Consider the following 21817-nt stretch of genomic DNA (forward strand, 5'->3'; position numbering starts at 1 on the left):
CTGCCGATCGGATTAGGTGGAGTCAGTGCGGTGTGAGTACTGACAACTTTGATTTGATTACGGTTACAGTTCATATCTGAGTTCTCTCAGTCTAACCTACGTAAGGTATGAATCACTGGGTTTTTTTTTCATGATTTAATTACATGAATTTGCTTAAAATATAATATAAATATAGGCAGTTCAAAGATGAGATGCGTCATATTTTATACCTCTTGGCCAGATTAATCACACCTGTCTTTTATTGCGCAGTTATTTTTTTAGTATTGTTTGGACGAATAATACACTAAATAAGCGTTGTGCAGATATTAAAAATAATGTAAAGTGCTAAAAAACACATTTTTCCGTCACTTTTCACAAGTTAACACCAACGAAGTATTTTAACGGTGAAATGAAACATGACCAAAAGAGTATAATAAATTGGGGTAGGTTGATTTTGATATTTTAATACCTAATACATTTTTATCGAATAATTAAAGTAGTAAGGAATCGCCATTTATGAAATACTGTATGAACTACAGGTTTTGGATTTACTAGCTTTAGTGAAATAAATTTCATATATAAATTAATTTCATTTACTAGGATAAACTCGTTACGTGGTATATGACTTAGATACTCTATAAAATAATATGTTGATTATTTTTATAAGACTAACGAAATTCTAATTTATTGGAGTTGATGAAATATTTTCATTAATGCACTTTGCTTAAAATATATTTGAACAATGTGACGTTTAAAACTGGTGCCTTTAAATTCATTTTCATAACAAATGCCCATAATTAGAAATTCTGGATTCAAGTTTCACTTTGCTTTATCCAAGACTACAGTTACTTTTTTTTAAATAGAAACGAAATAAAAGCTGTAAGTTAAAATATTATAGATGTCGAGTTTAGTATTACTGGCTAACATAAGTAATCAATGTTCTAGATGACAAAATAAATTTCTCTCTTCACTCAGCAATCTTCACTCCATTCAACTAACAACAATGAGAAGCTGACACAGATAAATATCGAGGGGTATTTGGAGGGAGCTTTTGGCGGGAGATGACTTGATTACAGCCGGGGAGGCCTCCCGCTATGTCGCGCCGCGAGTTAATCGCTCCTCTCACTCTTGTTCCTTAAGATTATAATTAAAATCACTCATATGGTACTTTGAGCTGAACTGGCATTATCCTAACTCTGCAAAAGAATCGAGTTAAATTTATTATAGAGAAAGAAAGAAACTATAAACTTTCCCTGCCTATATGTGTAAACTTTCAATTGACACAGGCAAAACAAATATTCTTTACGTATTATTAACGCTATAATTTATAGAGATTTATTATAAACGAAGACAAACCAACCAGCTTTTATTTTAATCAATATTTAGCCTAACATATTAAAGAAAATCTTTGTTGTATGGATCACTGTTCTTATTCTTTTATTATCCGGAAATTTCGTGACCCATGAAGAATAAGATACTTTGAATAAGTTTTTATTTCGATTTTCTATGTATTGACTTCTTGTATAGTTACTTGCAAGCATAACAAATTTGCTGGAATCTCTTTACTCTTATCCATTTCTCGCAACAGCTACTGTGGGTTTTCTCTATATTTTTCTCTACAGATTCAGACATTTTGCCGGATCATCTAAATGAAAGAGACATAAAATATTTTATATTTTATTCTAACTTTTCACTTTATTCTAACCTCATTCCTTAAATAATCTGTTTGTTGTTAAATCTTATAATTTAGGCCCATAATGCTCTCACGAATCGTCCAAATTACAGTATATACTTTAAACCTGGTTCTAATGCTCCACATAATCAATCCTGCTAATCCGTTTGGGTATACCCTATTTCAGAATAGAATCTGGAAACTCCTCCCACTCCAGTACGCAGGCGAATTGTGAATTGATCACTTCTCTTAATCCACCAGCCACAAAGGTAAAATTCGTAGCCATAGTATGCCAAAGCATATCCAATCTAAAAATCAAAACCCTGATTTGCCATATTTTCCATACGATTTTCTTTGTTTCTTGGATAAATATATCCTCTTTTACCCGTACTTATACTGTTCGCTCTCATTTGTAGGTCTGCTTAGCTCTATGCAGAAGATACCATCAGGGTCCCCCTAGTTATATAGTGTATTTTAGATTAATAATGTTTAGCATGGAATATGCTACCGTCACTCAAGGATAATTTTATTAGTAACGATTGTTATATACGAGTATAAAAAAAATTATTTATCACAAAATAATTTGTATTCCGGAACTGACTGTTTCGTGGACTTCGTAATAAAGTCTCAAATAGCTTTGAATATATTATGCTTGTTTTTTACTTTATTATAACCCTTTATTTTGTTTCCAAACATTGTCACTGTTATTCTTAATAGTATAATTATTTGAAATATATAAGAATACTTCAGATAACGAATTACACGTGGCACGCAATTTATAGGGCAACCTCTAATAATAACTATCAACTTTAAAAAGTAATTCTTGAACCCGGATATAGAGATATTTTTATCAAAGTACTATAATACATTCCAGATGCTTCTTTTATCCATCTTTGATAAAAAAATAAAACTATCCAATTGTTATATTTTATTATGGTCACGTATTTTTGATTAGATATAGTTTCAAATTTTTATATACCTCTATTTTTGTAACTAAAAGTGTTTTATTTAAGTTTATATACCTACTAATGTATGTTTATATTATTTATACAAAACTGTGTACTCAATTATGTGGGTCAAAAAAATTTAACCTAATTTTTAAATTAGTTAAATTCAACTAAGTTGGTAATTTCCAATTAAAACTTGTATTAGAGCACGTTATTAGTAGATATTAGGAGGATTTCAGACCTTTAACATCTGACAACAAAGAGCTCGATGGTATTATAGCTACTGGCATTCTTCCCGCTCGCCTATTTCCTTTACTACATACACGCTCAAATTTACACGCTCAGGTTATTAAAACGAGAACATTCCAATTACGTTCAATATGGTGAGCACTTATAAACTTAAAATTAAACAAGAAGTTTTTTAGTATTTTTTCATTTCGAAATATAGTTAAAAAGCAGTTTTTGTTTATTAAAATAAATGTAAATCCCACTAAAATTTCAGTATAAATAGATGTAATATTTCTTTTATCATCATTGTTACCAGTAAAACCAATAATGAAATACTCGATAAAGTTCAGCCAAATCGCATGAAGTAGCATGCACCATCATCTAACTCAGTGTTCCTTATGTATAATGGATGCATGCCCAATTTAAAGTCTACAGGTTAGTTCGTTTTTTATGTATCGTGCGGTCTAATATCTATATGAAATTTCACTATCCCAAGGGCGAAAGGCCTCTCTAAATCAGTCAATAATTCCTGTATTATATTCTAGTGTTTGTATATTACACACTTTCCTCATTACTTGTAATATGTTTTCTCATAAGTCCTGCGAAAATGTTTGTATACATTGTGATGCAATAGCTACACACCTATAACATTGAACGGTGCAAGAAATGACAATGGCGTTTGGCCTGGAGTGTTTCTTAGTGGAGAATTTTAAGAGCTATGGTGACAACTGCTGCCATGTAGGAATCCACCATCTCGGTTTTAAGCAAAGCTTTTAAAATAGTAAGGAACTGACGGAACTTCAATTCAAAAGAACCTATGATGAATAGCCTATTATTCTTGAATACAAATATGAAATATTATTCAGATATTTTTGTTTGTAAAGTCATACACAGTTAAAGTTTGTACCCAAACATCAGGATGAATGATCAAATCTAAAAATATACTCACTCAAAATAGTTGATCATAATTTTTTATAACATGCATTAGAATCCATGGGAACCTTTATCTTGAATAATCTTGGGCCTTTCATTACTTTCTCGTAAAATGGTGCATCAGAATGCCTAATGTGTAAAAAGGAACTATATAGCTGTCTTATTTTAAATTAAGATACGGAAGACGTAATATATGTCCAATGTAATAAGAATTTAATTACAAGGAATTAAACTCTATAAACGACTTACGCTGTCATAAAACTTTATAAAACACTCGTGAGGGTAGCAAGACTTGTTCTCAGAAAGTAATGGCTTAATAAAAGTGAAGAGGCAAATGTATTAACAACTATGGAATGAAGCCTAAAATACGTTAACTAACCTATTGTAGCTGTGTTGATACAGGGGCTAAATCTGTTTATAAAAGGGCTACTGGACTCTGAAATAAAGGCGAGAAAGTGTTTTGGTAGACTTCTGGCTTTTTTAATTCCAATGTTTCAATTGTTGACGTGACAACGTCTTAAATTAGGTTGCGGCTCGGAGTCACTCATGAAAAAGTGTAACGCCCGGTAACGTTACGATGCCCGTCCAGTGGGTCCGCCGCACGGGATCCGCACGGGATAAAGCAGATAACTGTGGGTCCGCCGCACGGGATAAAGCAGATAACTATGTTTATTCGTGAAAATGTGGAGTGCTTAGATTCGTCATTTACAACAACTACAACAATAAAGGTAAATAATTGTACACTGATATTTCATTATCGTAAACTATGATTGATTGATTAATTGTTAGATTGACACAAAAGTTGAGAAACTGAGTTTATAGGTTATGTCATACTATTGACAAATGTTGATAGTGTTAAGTAAATTATTAGTTTAAATCACTCTGCAATCAATCGTAATTCAGTCGATTGAGAAGAAACAGCGCGTATTGCTAGTCAAACATTTAAAATAACAAATTATAACCTCTAACCTGTCATAACAGTGCGACCAAACAAACGAACTAAACCGACCAATCACCACGCGCGGAGTTAGAATTTAACTGTGTTTAGCAAGAATTTCAAATTCCAATTTTAGTAAATGTTTTATTCAACTTTACCATTTACAATAACAAATTTTAATTAATTTCAAATTATGTACAATGTTTTAGTAAACAAAATATATTTCTATAGTTAAAATTTGTGCAATTCTTATTTTCATTCAATTCCTTGTTCCTATTGTGCAATTTAATAATATTCATATCAATAAATATTCTACCGAGAAAAAGACGTTGTCACGTAAAATCTTCGCCCGTAAAACCGACTTTACAGGCAACCATAATTTTTTTTTCTTGTGTTAGTAACAAGAGGGATAAGAACTTTATTAAAAAAACTTATTAATATTCAGTAAAATCATGTAGATACTTTACCATCTATAAACACATTTTGTGATAGGCTACATGAGGTTTTTGGTTTTCTAGATACTCCATTACCATACACTAATTGACATTATAAACCATATCCTCATTTATCTTCCTCAATTATAGCGGTACTTAAAAATGAAAACAATATAAAGCAAGGATGCAATTCCTTTTACGTAAATTCTTACTCTATTTATTTACTTGCATTACATTTGTTGTAAATTAATCAATATTAAGATAAAAACATGATTAAGAACATTTTTTATCTTTAAATAGTGAAACATATATAATAATGCTATAAAGATTTTAAAACCTATTTTTCTTCTCATGAGTGAAATATTTATCACCTAATGTTAATATAATATAATAATAAACCAAAATTGTTTCCCAACAATATTAATCATTTTTAATATTGCATACATAATTGGATTAATTTTAACTATGTTCTTATAACTTAATCGTTGATCTGCTAATTGTATGTATGAATATTCAATTAAATATAAAACCTGTTATTTTTACCCTTATTAAATTACTTGTTGTCAATTACAATAAACAAAGAAAAGTGTGTATCTATGTGTAATCAATTCCCACTTTTTATATATTTATACATATTAGCACGGATATTCCTTGTACAGATAACTAATTTAATCTTGCTACAATAATTAAATGGGTCCTAGAGCTTAACCAGTTTTATACATTGCATATTATGACGTGTTAGTGATTGTAACAAAATTTTATAGGCATTTCAAGGACCATGCTGATTGAGGATTATTAGGATGATGGACATTCGACTGGGTCACACCTACCGCAGTATCCCTGTTGGCTTTGTAGAGGAATGAGCTTGATATCGCTCCACTTGTAAGGCGCAACGTATTGATCTGTTCTTTCTCCATAGTCTAGTAAATGGCACTAGCATCCAGATAAAGCTGTTTTGGATTTGCTGTAAATCAAGTAGCTGTAAAAAGTTCAAAACAATAAAAATATAACACGAAATATTATACACTGCGTATTAGTATGAAAAATAATAGGGTTTTTCATGCATTGAATTTAAAAGATTATTAAATACAATAAGCTAGGCATGCTTATAAACGCTTCATAAGTAGCAAAATAGATAAGAATTTTTGAATATAGTTCTTCAGAACTAAGGACCCCTCAGGACAACAACATTGTTGTCTGGGATGGATGACGGGTTATAATAACGTAGTCCTAGCATTGGATCTATAATCTAAAATATATGTACGATAGCAGGGGAAGAGGTTAGCAGTTAACATAATATCATTAAGATAGGTTTGAATTTATGGATTTAAAAGTGTGTGATTAGTTCAATAAATAACATTCCTTACCTAATTCTTAATATTCCTTATTGATTATTTCAACGAGATGAAATTTCACTCCTAATTTACTGGACTATTTAACCCGCCATACTATTATTAAATACTATATCACGCCAATTATACTTAAAATTTGTAATTATTCAAATGCATTAACCATGTAGGATAGTTAGAGACTTGTGGATTGGAGTACAACGGGAATTAAGTGAGATTTCTTGGGTTTACAGCTTATCCCAATACAACTTTATAACATTTTTACCGTATTGAAAATCTTTCAATGTTATATATGTTTTTATATATTAATGCATTGGTTTTTCTCTTTGTTGTTCAGGATCAGAGTGAGAGCTAATTTGTATTGTATAAGGAAACAACACGGTTTTTAAGGCAACTAATAGAGAAATTTCATCAAGGTCGAAATTGGGGAGTATAAAAAGGGTTAGAACTATAAACTAATTAGTTATTATCTTATTGTTTGGTTAAAATTCCTAAAACCTAAATCATTAATGTTATATCGTAAATAAATGATAAATTAACGCCAGTTTATACAGACCCTTAAAAATTAGCCTTACAGTATGTATATCTAGTTTTGAAGGAGATTTGTACAATATTCATGTGTTTCAATTATATAATATGATAAAATTACAACGCGTGAAATATTTGCTGCTTCCTATTTACAACTCTTTGAATACATTCACTTTTTAAAAACCAGGAATAAAATCTAAATAATGGTCGATTTCGTTTCTAGGACATTATTCTTGTATTGATTTCCAAAAATTGGTATTTTGTGGGATCATGTAAAATTTTAAGTATATAGCTTATGCGTTACTATGTCACATGTTACGATATCGTATGATGTAATCAGTCTTTAAAAAAATCATTAATCTGCAATTTTTTCTTTGCCATCATATATGATGCTTCATACAAAGTGTTAAGTTTAAAGGTCATTTTGTTCCTAAGATATTGCGCAGAATGACATACAGATAAACAAACAATAACTAATAAATCTTTTCCAGTCCCTCGTGTTCAATAATTACCCTAAGCCAGTTCATTGCTAGGACTTCTAACTATGAGTTATACTTATTCTTTCTTTTATGACTTTTAATTTGAGAATGTTTTAAAGAATATATTATGTAATAAGGACACCTCTAACTATAGTAATTTAATAAATATAAAAACATCTTAAGAAACAAGATTAAAATATAGAATCCAATCATTACAACAATTAATATTTTTGTGAATGAATATTTAAATATTTTTAGTTACTTTGGATAGATACTCTAGAGAGATAAAAAAGGGTTTATAACACAAACATAACTGTGTACTCTCCTCAAATTAGTTATGGATTTATTTGTATGATTCGAGTACATTAACCAGGACACCAGACTTTAATATTAATTTGATAAAGTCCTTTTAGTATTAAGTAGGTCAGTGAACAAAATGTAAAGACTAAAGTCTGATAAGGGAAATAATGACAGTGCCAAGAACTAATCAGTGTACATATTTCAAAAGCGAGAAACTCAAATTTTCTATTACTAAAAAACCCACAAAGAATACTGCAAAAATGGATTTTTGGTAAGAAATATTGTCATTATCTCCATAAGTACTGGAAAAAAGTAGAGTAGGGCAATCAAGGCGTGAGACAACCCTCCTTTAAGAGCAGTTGAGGGAGAAAAGAACTGTAGTACGTCGTTCTCAGACAGGAGATAATTTTACGATAAAAGAATGCACGAATATTCATTAAAGGAACAAGAAAAGCTTTTGATATAGTATATATAATTTCAGTTTCCTTGTTTGTTTTATATTTAGGATATTTATAAAAGCTTTCCTTGTTATATAAAAGGATTTGTGTTGTGTTGCGAGTTTCCTCATTGGTTTACGGATACTTTAATATACAGGTTGTTCCATGAGTAACCCTAAAGACGTTTTAGGTAATTTCCTCTTGTAAAAATAATCTAAAAAGTCCATATTAACATATATCCGAAAACGCTTTATAAGCGAACTACGGCTATTGAAAGATATCGCCCGATTTTCTGGGAAAGCACGGAAATAAAGTGAAACTGACGTTTTATTGCGTAAATGTAGGTGTTAAAGTAATCTTAATTTATGTAAAAGTAACTGAAAAATTGAATAAAATACGTCCCGGACATGTAAAACCACCCATACCTGAGATATTAGACAAAATATGTAAAGTTAGGTCTCGGAAACCATACATTAAAACGTATAGTATTGCAGTACATTAACTGCATTAATTTGGTATTAAACACACACTTTTTAACCAAAACGAGTAGAAAATTTCATTTTTAAAACAATTATGTAAATTAGGCCAAAAATAAACAAATACACGTTGATAATAGTTATGTTTTATTAAATCAACTCATATGAAAGAGGTATAAACATTTCATAATTTAATGTATGACTCAGCACGCAATTACGTAATATTTGGGTGTACAATGCAATAAAAATCCAAATATTTAGAACAATTTTTCCATTTAGTCCTGTTTAAAATGTTTTATTGACAAAGGATATTTTTATGCAATACAAATTTTTTTGAAATTTTCCATGTTAATTTTTAAAATGCTAATTTTTATTTACATTTAAAATAAGTACAATGGTTAATGTACTAAGCAAAACTTATATTGGTTGGTTGTTTTGCGTAGTAAAACACCCTAAAGAGTATGTAGAACGGTCACTTTCCTACATAATCTTTGTATTAAAAGACTAATTCTGAAACATATACAAGAATATATAAATATATATATATATATAAATGTTAAACCGTTATGGAAGATTTGAGGTATGCTTACTTACCAGTTAAAACTTTAGCGGTGGACATAGAGACCTTCAAAAATTAGATTGTGCGATAGTAAAATTTAATTCAGCTCTGAACTTCTAGACTGCAAAATATTCTATAGGCCAGAAAGAAAGTATCATATACTCGTTCATTAAAGTATGGACAGATTTTTAATATATAGTGTCTATTTCTTATATTTTATATTTACTTAAATATTTATTAAGCAATTATTAAAGTTTCTGCGCTGCTGATAATACAATAATATATTTAATTCCAGTGCTGAAATATTTTTAAAGAGAAACTCAGTAACAGGAGTAAGCTGATTCAAGTGCGTAAGTGAAAGAACATTTGCCATGTGAAAAGGTCCACATAGAATTTCATCACCAGTAAGTAATTCGATTGAAATGAAAGCTCTCGATAAAGGGAGGTCATATTGGTGTTGAAAAGCTTGGAAACCCCTCTTTGACAACGAGCAATATTTTTAAGCAACGCGAAATCTGAGATGTATTTCCATTGATTGACCAATTATGAGACTGAGATTTCTCTATAATTGAGGTATGAGTTAACACTTTTGGTTTAATCTTATTTTAGGTCCCAGCAGGCTCGACTGAGAGAGTGGCTAAAATAAAAGCTTAAAAAGTTATTTACCGATAAAAACAAACAAGTTGTATTTTAGCAGAATGTAACAACGATGTTTATTTAATAAATATTTTTACCAGGCTTTTACATATTTTATTTTCCATATTTCGCAAATATTAAGGTATGACATTGGGTCTTATAAGTTTCTTCATGCTGATAAATTGGTTTCCCACTAACGAAATGCATCTATAGAAGATCAGCTCCCTTCGCTCTCACTTCCTTTAACTGGCTAATTACTCGACTTCGATTGAGTCAGATGTGGGTATAATTGAGTCTCTTCGTCTGAACTGGTATAATTACTCAGGTGTCTTTCTCGAAGATAATTGCCTCCCGTCTCTGTTCTAGAAGTTTTCAGTCAGTGTTATTCCCCGATATCTGCCTCTCAGCCTTAGTCTTATGTTTTAAGATAATTACATAACCTACTGTAATGACTCGTATCCAATATGAATTACACATCAAATAATATTCATCATTACATTAAACTTTTATGTATAATTTAAACATGAATTATTCTTTATTTAATAAATATTTTCTTATCCTTGTGAAAGTCTTAATTTTTGACTAAAACATAATAATTATTAAATGTAAAGCAGTGTTGGAATTAAGTGAGTAGGGCAGTAGAAAGACTACTGACAATGAATGCATTCAGCACCTGCGTGTGCTGGAAAACAGTCTATATCAGGCCTTAGACTCAGGAACATATGATTCTCTGTACGTCTATTATAATAATTTTCTAAATTCTTTGAACAATGTATGTCAGTATTATATTTTAAATCAGAAGTGTTCTCCTATTTTAACTTTTTATAGATTTCACATTTCTATAACTCGAACAGTAGAATAGAAAAGTTATTTTTGAAGTTTAACTTTTGATGTTAAAAGGAACGTCTTTTCCGGAATCATCCAGAAGGATTTTTTCAAATTAAAAATTTTCCATCAGTTACCAAACAAGATTATATACAACAAAGTTGTACTTATTTACAACAAAGTGAACAAAAAAGATGAGAAACAAGAAGTACATAAATAATCTGAAGTATACCAAATTAACTGTAGTGACTGTTAAAAAGTTAGTGACTCGAAAGAGGAATTACATATTTATTAAAATTATAACAAATATCCTCACAACATATTAAATAGCAATCTAAAACATAAGACAAACCTTATTTAAAAAAAAAAATTAAATACAGAATACTAATCAAAATTACATGTGCCATGTAAACTGAAAATTTATTTAAACGTTCCACATGTTCATATTTAGTTAGAGGTTAATTTTCACACTGATGATGCTTTAGTACCAAAATACGTGAGTTTATCTCAAACAGAGGAAATAACCTTTTATAATGAATACGAGAATCCTCCATCCCTAGATTATCTGTCATCGATACACGTAAAGAAAAAGGTAAAAATAGTAATAAGTACTTATCCTATATCCAAAATTATTTTGACTCTATTTACCTTCATTTTTAATATGAATATCATGTATCAAACGTATATTTTATTTTTATCTATAAAATCGTGTTAAAATGAGTTGCAAATAGGTTTCGTAGAATTATTTACACGTGCAGAAACACGCAAAGAGAGAAGAGAAAACCATAACACCTGGCACATACATTGTTTGTATTTAATATTCAACTCCGTTTAAATCTGGAGCTCAAATGATCTTTTATACCAACTAATTCTCCAGTTGGGATTATTTACTAATGAGAAACGCTTTCTCGTATACGAAGAATAACGATTGCAACTGTGATTGGACACTTAGAGTATGTACTTTTATTTCAGTAATATGTGTTTTCCCTATCGAACATCATTAGATCTAACTTTACATTAAATATATACCATAACTCCTTAGAGTAAATAATATATAACACATATTCTTAACATCGTTTACAAATCTGTGTAAAGTTAATCTAATTCACTTCAGTTTATTCAATTAAAATTTTATTTTTGCCAACTATTCTGTGGGATTTTATGCCGATCGCTTTACATCCTAACCTTTTTCTAGCACATTGTACAATTTTAAGAATTCTCACAGTCGATAGTGGAATAGTTCCCAGTAACAGTTATTATTATTATTATTATTATTAAAGTATCGATTTCAACATTACATTTTAATACCTTGCGTTTTTCACCGTATTCCTCCTCGAGTTCACATCTAGATCGAAATGTAATTAATAATAATTCTTTATATACTTAGTCATGTACGGGTTTGTAAAGTAATAACGGATTTTTATATTAGATTGTATGTTAAATTTGTACGAAAAATAACGTATATTTTGGATAGGTAATGACGGCACTATATAAGAGTGTAGCTACTCTATCACTAACCGTGCAAGATAACAAATGTAAAAGTAATCAGGTAATCTGGAAGCAGTGAAGTGTAATTAAATCTTGGTTAATTAAGAATATTAGGTAGATGGTAAAGTTAATCTAATTATATTCAAATAATTTTAATGAGCTTGTGGCAGGTAAAATTGTGATAAAGTTTTAATCTGATTACAAAACAAATTGCAACAACTAAGCTTTTATCGGAAATATTTGTGCAACATTTTCTAAATAAACTAAAACTAGTTTGCAGTTTTAAACACATTCTTCGTGACTAATTGTATAAGTAAATCAAAAGTGAACGTTTTTGGTTATGATCTACAACTCTTATCATAGCTATTTTTTATGATATGCAGTTATACGAGGGGTGTTCAATACAGACTGACAGTAGCGTACATGTAAACAAACAAAGTAAAATAATTCGTTTTTTCAATTTGCTATTAAACATTGAAGTATTAGCAGCAACAAAATCAGCTGTTAACATTATTGCATATTTATTGTTGTCATGGCAACCAATGAATAAAAAGTTGCAAATTTTTGCCTCTAAAGTTTAATATATCTGGTTTTATGAACAAAGATATGCGATAAAGTGTTGTGTGAAACTCGGAAAAAGTGCTAATGATACAGCGACTTCAAAAAAGTAGTTGGTATTGATGCAATTAGTGAAAGAATCTGTTTTAGATGGCATACAGATTGGTGTGCCTGGCGCACCTGTTTCTATCCTTACCGAAGAATCAATCAGCACTGGCTTATGATTCACATTGGCCCACATTTGGCCATTTGAAGTATGCTATAATGCTCGATATATTAACTGGCAGTTTCCACACACTCATGCATGATCAATTGAATATGTCACGCTCGTTCGATACCACGTTTGTATCAATCAAGAAATAAAATCGCGTTGATATTGGCCAACTTAGGTTACAGTGCGTGCGTCGAGAACGTCATGCGTGATGGAAACATATTGTTACTGCTGATGAAATTTGGATTTACTGATCTGGTCCTGCAACAAAACAACAGAGTGCAGAGTGGGTGGTAAAAGGTGGACCGACGGCGAAAAAACCTTGTGCTCAAAGGTCTGCTGCAAAGGCAATGGTGATTACGTTCTTTCAATATCGTGGTATGGTGTACACCCATACAGTACTACAGGGTCAGAGAATTATTAGGGAGTACTACATTTTAGTATCGAAGCAACTAATCAAAGATAACATCCCAAAAAATCTAGACCTCGTCGGAAGTAATGGAAATTGCATCACGACATTGCTCGCCCCCACGTAGCCAATACTGTGCTTAAGTTTCTAGCCAAAAAAGGAATCAAAACTTCGCCACATCCACCCTACAGCCAAAAAGGTGTTCAAAGGCTGGCGTTTTTTATCTGCTATTGCCACTATAAAGACTTTACAGGTGATATTTAATGTTCTATCTAAGGAGGGCTTTGAACGCGTCTTGAACGAGTGGCAGAGGCGGTGGAACAAGTGTGTGGCTTTTAAAAGTAACTAATTAGAAAGAGATACAAGTGTTAAATGCTAAAAATGTATATTAAACGAATAGAAATTGTACTGTCAGTCTTTATTGATCACCCCTCGTATATTAGGAATAAATTTGACGTGCAAGGCTTGAAAACTTGCAAAAAGAACCACGCCATTATTTTCTGATTATTTGTTTGTTGTAGTTAAGAGAAACTCGTATTGTGTCGTCTGTTACAAGATAACTGTATCCATGTCAAATTTTGAATAATCATTTATAATATTTAACTTTAATAACACATTTGACTAAATATACTTGTATTTGTATAATAGAGGATACTACGTCAATTTATACATTGGGTTTTGTGTATATATATACATCACAGCACCAGTCATCTGGTTCAGTGTATTGTTCCCAAACCCCATTAATGAGTCCGATTCTTTGCCAATACTCGTAAATTCTAATTAAGGTTTGCCACAGAGTTAGGTTAACCAGTATAACCAGAATAGTGGTTATAACCTTTGAACCAAAATATGCTAGAAAGAGTTTTAAATTTTTTGTGGGTTTTGATAATATGCGTGTCTGACATAGACGACAGGTTTTGTATAGTTTGGTAAAGTATATTTTTGTATCAGTAAAAACATTTTCAATGTGCTTTATCATGATTATCTTTATACTCTTCTCCCAAAAAGGGACGTTAAAAAAGTTGATTATTTTTAAAAAGGCCCTGGTATAGTGGATTATCCAACAATAATACTATGTACTTACTTAACATACGGAAGGTAATATTTTTTCGGCAGGTAAAGAACTCGTCATGCCTTCTCGCTCTTTGCACGATATGTTAAGAGCTAACTGGCCTATGGACTTGAAATTTTGTTACACGTTTCATTCCTACATAGACAGCATCGAGATTGTAGATGGTGCAGACTTTTTTATGGGATAGATGTGTTAGCGAACATTCTTAAAATGGTCTTATAATAACTATGAGGGCAATACAATTGCAAAATAATGTGATATACAGTAGGTAGCCAAATGGTATGAAATTAAGATTTGACAGTTTCCATGATTTTTTCACCGTAGTGTAATATAATACGTGATATTGAGTACTTTTACATTGTTGCCTGGCTTATCGGACTCAAGCGCAGAATTTTTTTAAGTGATCACTATTGATTTTATGAAAACTTGATCCTTCATGTCATGATAAATTTCCCAATGTGTTATTAATTATTTCAGATCACAATAATTATAATACATTATTATAATAAAAATTTCCTAAAAAAACATATTTTATAACATCCAACTGCTTATTAATATTTTTCTTTAAAACATTATACATCTGCAAATAAAGAAATGTATATTAGTTACAGTTAAAGTTTAAATTAATGCTCTACATTTTGTTTATCCTCCCAATCGCAATGTTCCAACATCCCTTAAAGGTATTTTTCCTTTTATATATCCCTGCAAACATTTTATTATTAAAAAGTTAATAAAGTATGACAATGCGTTTATTTTATATATTCTTTCAATATTAAATTTATATTACTGAAGTTAAAATGTTACAGTTAATCCCTTGTTTCCTAATGTCCACACAATTTACACCTCTTAATTACCAGCCCCCACAACTGTTGATAAAACCCCTTAAAATGACTCATTAATATAGCAACTTAAGAATGTGTAATTGTGGTTTTTAATAATGTGATAATATAAGTTTCGTAAAACCAGTAACTAGTAATTAGGGAGCATATTATTACGGTGGCATTGAGGAATTTGCCATTAACTGAGCAGAGCTTTATTGCGATGTTCTCAGAAAATCATTAACCATTTCATTTAACACCATTTATATTTATACGTTTCATAAAGTGTTTTAAATAGTTTTAAGATTTTAATTAAATTCATATCTTTTAAGCGTAGAAAATGACAACTCTTGTTTTAATATTCATTATATATTTTTTACCGTATAAATATGGCAAATATTCTCAATTATGTCAACCTTTTGTTATAGATTTCTTTCAACAAGTATGACACAGTAGAATATAAATATGAGTAAATGTAATAAATGAAGATAAATGAGGATATGGATTAGAACGTTTTCTTGTTATAAGAATGGGGTTAAGTGGCACACCACCAACCTCACACATCGGAAAATATATTCATAAATGAAAATCAATGAAATACATTAATCATACTGAACGTTACCATTTTTGATACAATAGTTATCCTTCTTATTACTAACGAAAGAAAATTGGGTAAACATTGGGATTAAAGCAGGAGTTGGGGAGCACTTTCTCGCCTTTTATTATCACAGTCCAGCAGTCCCTATAAAAACAACTTTAGCCCCTGTACCAACACTGCTACATTGGGGTTCTCTAACGAAATTCAATGTCCACATTGTCACTTAGTTAAACCACCCCACTGGCGTAATCCTGTAGCTGTAAATACCTTTGACCCTTCACTTTTATTAAGCCACTACTTACTGAGAACAAGTGCTGCTATCTACACGAGTGTTGTATAAAGGTTTTACGGGGGTGTATATCCCTTGTAGAGAGTTTAATCTTTTGTAAGGTAATTATTTATATCTTAAAATATTTGGTACATTTTCAGTATCGTAGTATAAAATGTTTGTAAAATATAAAAAAAATCATTCTTTACTTGCCTATGTTGAAAATACACGACAACCAATATTTTAAGCTTTGTTATTCATTTCATTATTTTGTTTAAACAGAAAGTACTCTAAAGACGATTTCCATGTATCATGTACGTTTAAATTGTTTCTTATGGCTTTTTTATTAAGAGTGAAATAAAAGATTTTAAGAGTAAAAGTGTAAACATTTGATCGTACGCCTCTAATTATACAGAGACCTGATACTTGTCGACATTATTACTCCTCAGACCGTTAGATTTTTATGGAAGGCTATCCATAACGTTTGTCACATATTATATATGTAATTTTTTATGTAACAGAATACAGCCATGTATGGTATAAAGTTTGGCCTTGCCTTTCGTAGGTTCATTGTTGCATGTCCGGGTTCATCAGAACATCTGCTGAATTCTTGTCAATGTTGCCGGTAATTTTCTCAATGGACATCCCGTTGTAACATGGTTCCTGTTACTAGTATTGTGTACAAAACCTTTTTAAAGAATTAACTGTCAGTTCTACTTGAAAATTTACCAGTTGAAAGAAGACATCAAATGGTATTCCAACATTATGGGCCTACCAGCACATTATTTACAAAATGATAGAGCACTTGCAGATAAGGACAAAGATTTCCAGGCAGATGGATTGGTCGAGGTGGACAAATTAATTTACCTTTTTGCTCCCCTGATTTAAATCCCTTGGATTACTATCTTTGGGGTCATTTAAAGCAACGTGTATACGCAGAACCAGTTAATTAGAATTACTGAACTGAATTTTAAACACTTATGAACTACTTAAGAAAGACCAACATGCTATCAGTAAAGCAACACGTAGTTTCATCTAACGCACTAGATTCTGCATAACTTATCAAGGAAATAGTTTTGAACACCATTTATAGTGTGGAAATTGAAATAAAGGATTTTCAAAGATCAGTATTTTTAATGTTTTTGAAAAAAAAATAACATTCATTTAATAAACATGTATTGCATTTTGTGTCTTATTTCTCGTATGTATTGATTGAATTAATTATTAATTTTTTAATCCTTGTGTTTGTCTATTATTAGTTTATTATTCTATTACATTATTCTCTTCAGATGTATATATTTTAAATTTTTGTTAAAAATTTTGCGTATTTATTAACCACTTAATGAAAGTTAATGTGGTTCAACACTTATTTTATATTAAATTTCGTTTAAATTGTCAGAATTTGTAATCAGTCAGTAATGAATTTGTTATACTACTCTAATTTAGACATACAAATTTAATTACTTTGCTCCAAAGGTAGCAAGGCCCGCGCTATAATTAATTATCACCTGAGTTACTAGCAAAAGCGTGTCGAAACATTGTTCACACATTTATCTTCGTGAAATATTTTAGCCTTTTTGTGTACGAAAACATAACCAGTTAACAGAAATTTCCATAATTAGCAATCAAAACCTGTGGGATTTTGGCTCTGCAATGGAACACATATTTAAATAATATAATTGTGTAGGGAATGTTTTCACATGAACGGGGAAATAACTGTACGTAAATATTATGAATACATTCCGTATATTTACCCGAAATAATTGAATACAATAAATTCTAATATTTTGTTATTTTATGTTTTTTGAGAACTACACAGTTTTCTAAGGTTAATGGTTAAATCAAACCAACATTATGTATTTCAGTGTTGAATGAAACATAAGTACAGAAGATTACATACTTACCAAATCATCTTCAAAGTTTGAATTATTGAATAGAAGCTGAATAAGAAGTTTAATAATCTTAGTATACCACCTGTAGGATAAGGAGAAGAAACGTTGCTCTATATCCATTCACACGGATGATAAACGGGGCAGGTGAAATGAGTTATGTGTTTTCATTAAAAACTCGTGACAAATCCCGTGATTTGTCTTGTGTAGCAGATTTGTGTTAAACGTGCAGCCAAATACATTATAGTCTAGAAGCTGAGAATATATTTGTAGTTCACAATAGGACTTTTTATAAAATAAATACAGGAAACCTTCCTAATATTGGTGGAGGTCGAATAGAGAGTGCACAAATAATGAAAGCATATAATATTTTGACTGCAAGCCGAATTTAGATATGCTTTTTAGTTCTAAAACGTCAGTTTATTTTACTCACTGAGTCAAAAATGAGTTTGCTTTAAAATTTCCGTTTAATACAGTTTGCTGGCAGGAATAGTGACAGCAATATAACAGATTACCGCCTTAGTAATAGTAATAGAAATAGTGCTGTAGGAATAGTTACAGCCATCTCGTAGGTCACCTGGAGAGTAATTGCTTCCAATCCCATTGCACTGTTGGACGAACCTTCTAAACTTGCTACCCCTGACATATCAGTTATTATAGGCTGATTAGATCTGTATGAATTAGATTTCTGGTTTTTTTATACAGACACCTGGTAAATATTTATTTCCATTGTTACGGATAGAAGGACCTGTGTAAGTGTAAAAAATCTTAAACAATTACTTCGATTATTTTCGGCCTCTGGTAAATCTTGAAATCTGGGAAATATCTTTATCTTGATCTAGATCCAGTTTCTGGTTAGGGGATTGTGAATAGAGTAGTACAGAAATCTTCTCTTTTCAGGTTACGATATTAAAACAATGTTTCGATAAAATATCCAAGTTAATTTTTTGTTATTAGATATGCGCCTAATAACCTGGAAAGCATGGATAATGTTTTGAAAAAACTATATTAGGAATCACAGCTTAAAATTCTTAGTCCTATATAATATTTTGGAGGTAATAATGTTTTAACAAAATGGTCTAATAATTATGACAAACTTTACATATTTATGACAATTACATGGTGAAAGTTTTCCAAGGCTGCAAACTTTATGGCTTCAAAAATTAACCCTACCTTTAATTCATTTCCATTCAACGTAAATGTTACTATTGATTAATGCCGGTATAAATAATAATTTTAAAAACGTCGAGCATTGTGAAGAAAATATCTTCTTCTTTGGCTTCAATCCTTTCACCCTGGTCGATCTCACGAACTAACCTCGGTCACCATTTGTTATACACAATGTTCATCCGTTGAAGAAATCCTTTAAAAATTATGTAATCTGTAATTATGTAAAAGCACTTTATAAAAAAGTGGTTTTAACAGCGGGAATTTACCCAGTTATGTCTCATTGGCATAATAAATTAGACCTTGACATTTATTTTAAGAAACTTCTGCCTTTAATATAAAGATTTTTTACCAATTGCTACTATGAATTGAGTTTCGGTCAGTTGAACAAACAACAAAAAATTTATTTTACTCATGGAGTTAATCTAAATTCATTTGCATGAGTAAAAAATTTTAATTCTGTATAAATTTGCTAAAATTTGTCTTTCATTAAATATGATATTACTTTCTAAATTAATATTTGGGATCGTACGAATGTGCAACAATATATTTATTGTTTTCAGTTACTAGAACAGTACCAAAGTTTAATTATTTATTGAGTTGACCAGGACAGTTAGTTCTAGCTTGTATGGAATTGAGTCTAACGGTATATAAAAGGAAACAAGCTCACGTGTAGTGAAAAATGTTGTTGCAGCTATCCTTATTTCCTTTAGTGGTGGTCTCGAGGGATAATAGTTTTACTCTACTCTTCTTATAGCTTTCTCATCCGAGATACTCATCACTTACGGTGCTTAGTGAGACCATACGTATTAGATTTACAATTCCTTATTCTCAGAGAAATATAATGGAGACTTTTGGTAAAGTACGATATAAATAGTAATACAAATATTGGATGAGCAGGTAGCCTTTATCATTAAATTAATAAAGCAAGTAATAATTTGACATGATGTACTATTGAACTAGTTTCTACCACGATTCTTATATTTCATATTCAAAGTAGCTGAATTTATTACCTAAAGAACCCTATATGTAAAGTGCAAATGTCCAAGAATATACAGTACAATCATGAAGCAGTATAATACTACTATAATATTAAAGTACTTTCGATTGTACCTTTGAGAAATCATTTGGTTGAATCGAATCAATATTAATTCATGATTTTACTACAAAAACTTTATTTGCGGTGTGTGAGTGTCATTAACACGTTGGTCTTCGCCTTTTAACAGAATTATCAGAACCAGAGAGATGTCTGACAATATATAATTTACCACGAATAAGCCTAAAGACCCTTCAAAGGTTTTAAAATCCTGTGTTGTTGGGTCAAGAAGTCAAAGGGCAGTCTGTATGATGAGTCTCAGCGAAATCTGGTAGAAACTTCAAACTTGTACATTGGTTCATTCAGGTCCAAGTAAGATTATTATAGATCTTAAAATTGAACTCCCAACGAACATTCAGTTTCTGTGTCTGTTTGATGTGAACGATAAAGGTGAAAAATTTAACAGTTTTGGTAAGATTTTCGTTACGGCTTGTCCTGTGAAACTTAGTTGTCTCAGTTTGTTCATTACTTATTGAACAGGATAAAGTTAAACTTATTTTTAATAAATATCACAACTAAAATGGCGGATAATTTAGATTTATTCTTTTAATTTATTTACTAACATTCGGTTCCAGATGTGAACTGCAAACCTGAACGAGGATCCTGCCGATCGGATTAGGTGGAGTCAGTGCGGTGTGAGTACTGACAACTTTGATTTGATTACGGTTACAGTTCATATCTGAGTTCTCTCAGTCTAACCTACGTAAGGTATGAATCACTGGGGTTTTTTCATGATTTAATTACATGAATTTGCTTAAAATATAATATAAATATAGGCAGTTCAAAGATGAGATGCGTCATATTTTATACCTCTTGGCCAGATTAATCACACCTGTCTTTTATTGCGCAGTTATTTTTTTAGTATTGTTTGGACGAATAATACACTAAATAAGCGTTGTGCAGATATTAAAAATAATGTAAAGTGCTAAAAAAAAACACATTTTTCCGTCACTTTTCACAAGTTAACACCAACGAAGTATTTTAAGGGGGAAATGAAACATGACCAAAAGAGTATAATAAATTGGGGTAGGTTTATTTTGATATTTTAATACCTAATACATTTTTATCGAATAATTAAAGTAGTAAGGAATCGCCATTTATGAAATACTGTATGAACTACAGGTTTTGGATTTACTAGCTTTAGTGAAATAAATTTCATATATAAATTAATTTCATTTACTAGGATAAACTCGTTACGTGGTATATGACTTAGATACTCTATAAAATAATATGTTGATTATTTTTATAAGACTAACGAAATTCTAATTTATTGGAGTTGATGAAATATTTTCATTAATGCACTTTGCTTAAAATATATTTGAACAATGTGACGTTTAAAACTGGTGCCTTTAAATTCATTTTCATAACAAATGCCCATAATTAGAAATTCTGGATTCAGTTAAAATATTATAGATGTCGAGTTTAGTATTACTGGCTAACATAAGTAATCAATGTTCTAGATGACAAAATAAATTTCTCTCTTCACTCAGCAATCTTCACTCCATTCAACTAACAACAATGAGA

At 30.6% G+C, this 21817-nt stretch overlaps 1 long non-coding RNA gene across 1 annotated transcript in view; it reads left to right on the forward strand.

The window, feature by feature from the left end:
• The first annotated feature begins 1826 nt into the window (after positions 1 to 1826).
• Positions 1827 to 21817, forward strand: part of LOC124367136 — a 43341-nt gene continuing 23350 nt past the window's right edge. The window contains exons 1-2 of the long non-coding RNA XR_006922869.1: positions 1827 to 1920; positions 5895 to 6012. This is a non-coding gene — a long non-coding RNA (uncharacterized LOC124367136). The remainder of the gene's footprint in view (positions 1921 to 5894; positions 6013 to 21817) is intronic.

This window comes from Homalodisca vitripennis, chromosome 8 (assembly GCF_021130785.1).
Source record: "Homalodisca vitripennis isolate AUS2020 chromosome 8, UT_GWSS_2.1, whole genome shotgun sequence".
Lineage (NCBI taxonomy): Eukaryota > Metazoa > Arthropoda > Insecta > Hemiptera > Cicadellidae > Homalodisca > Homalodisca vitripennis.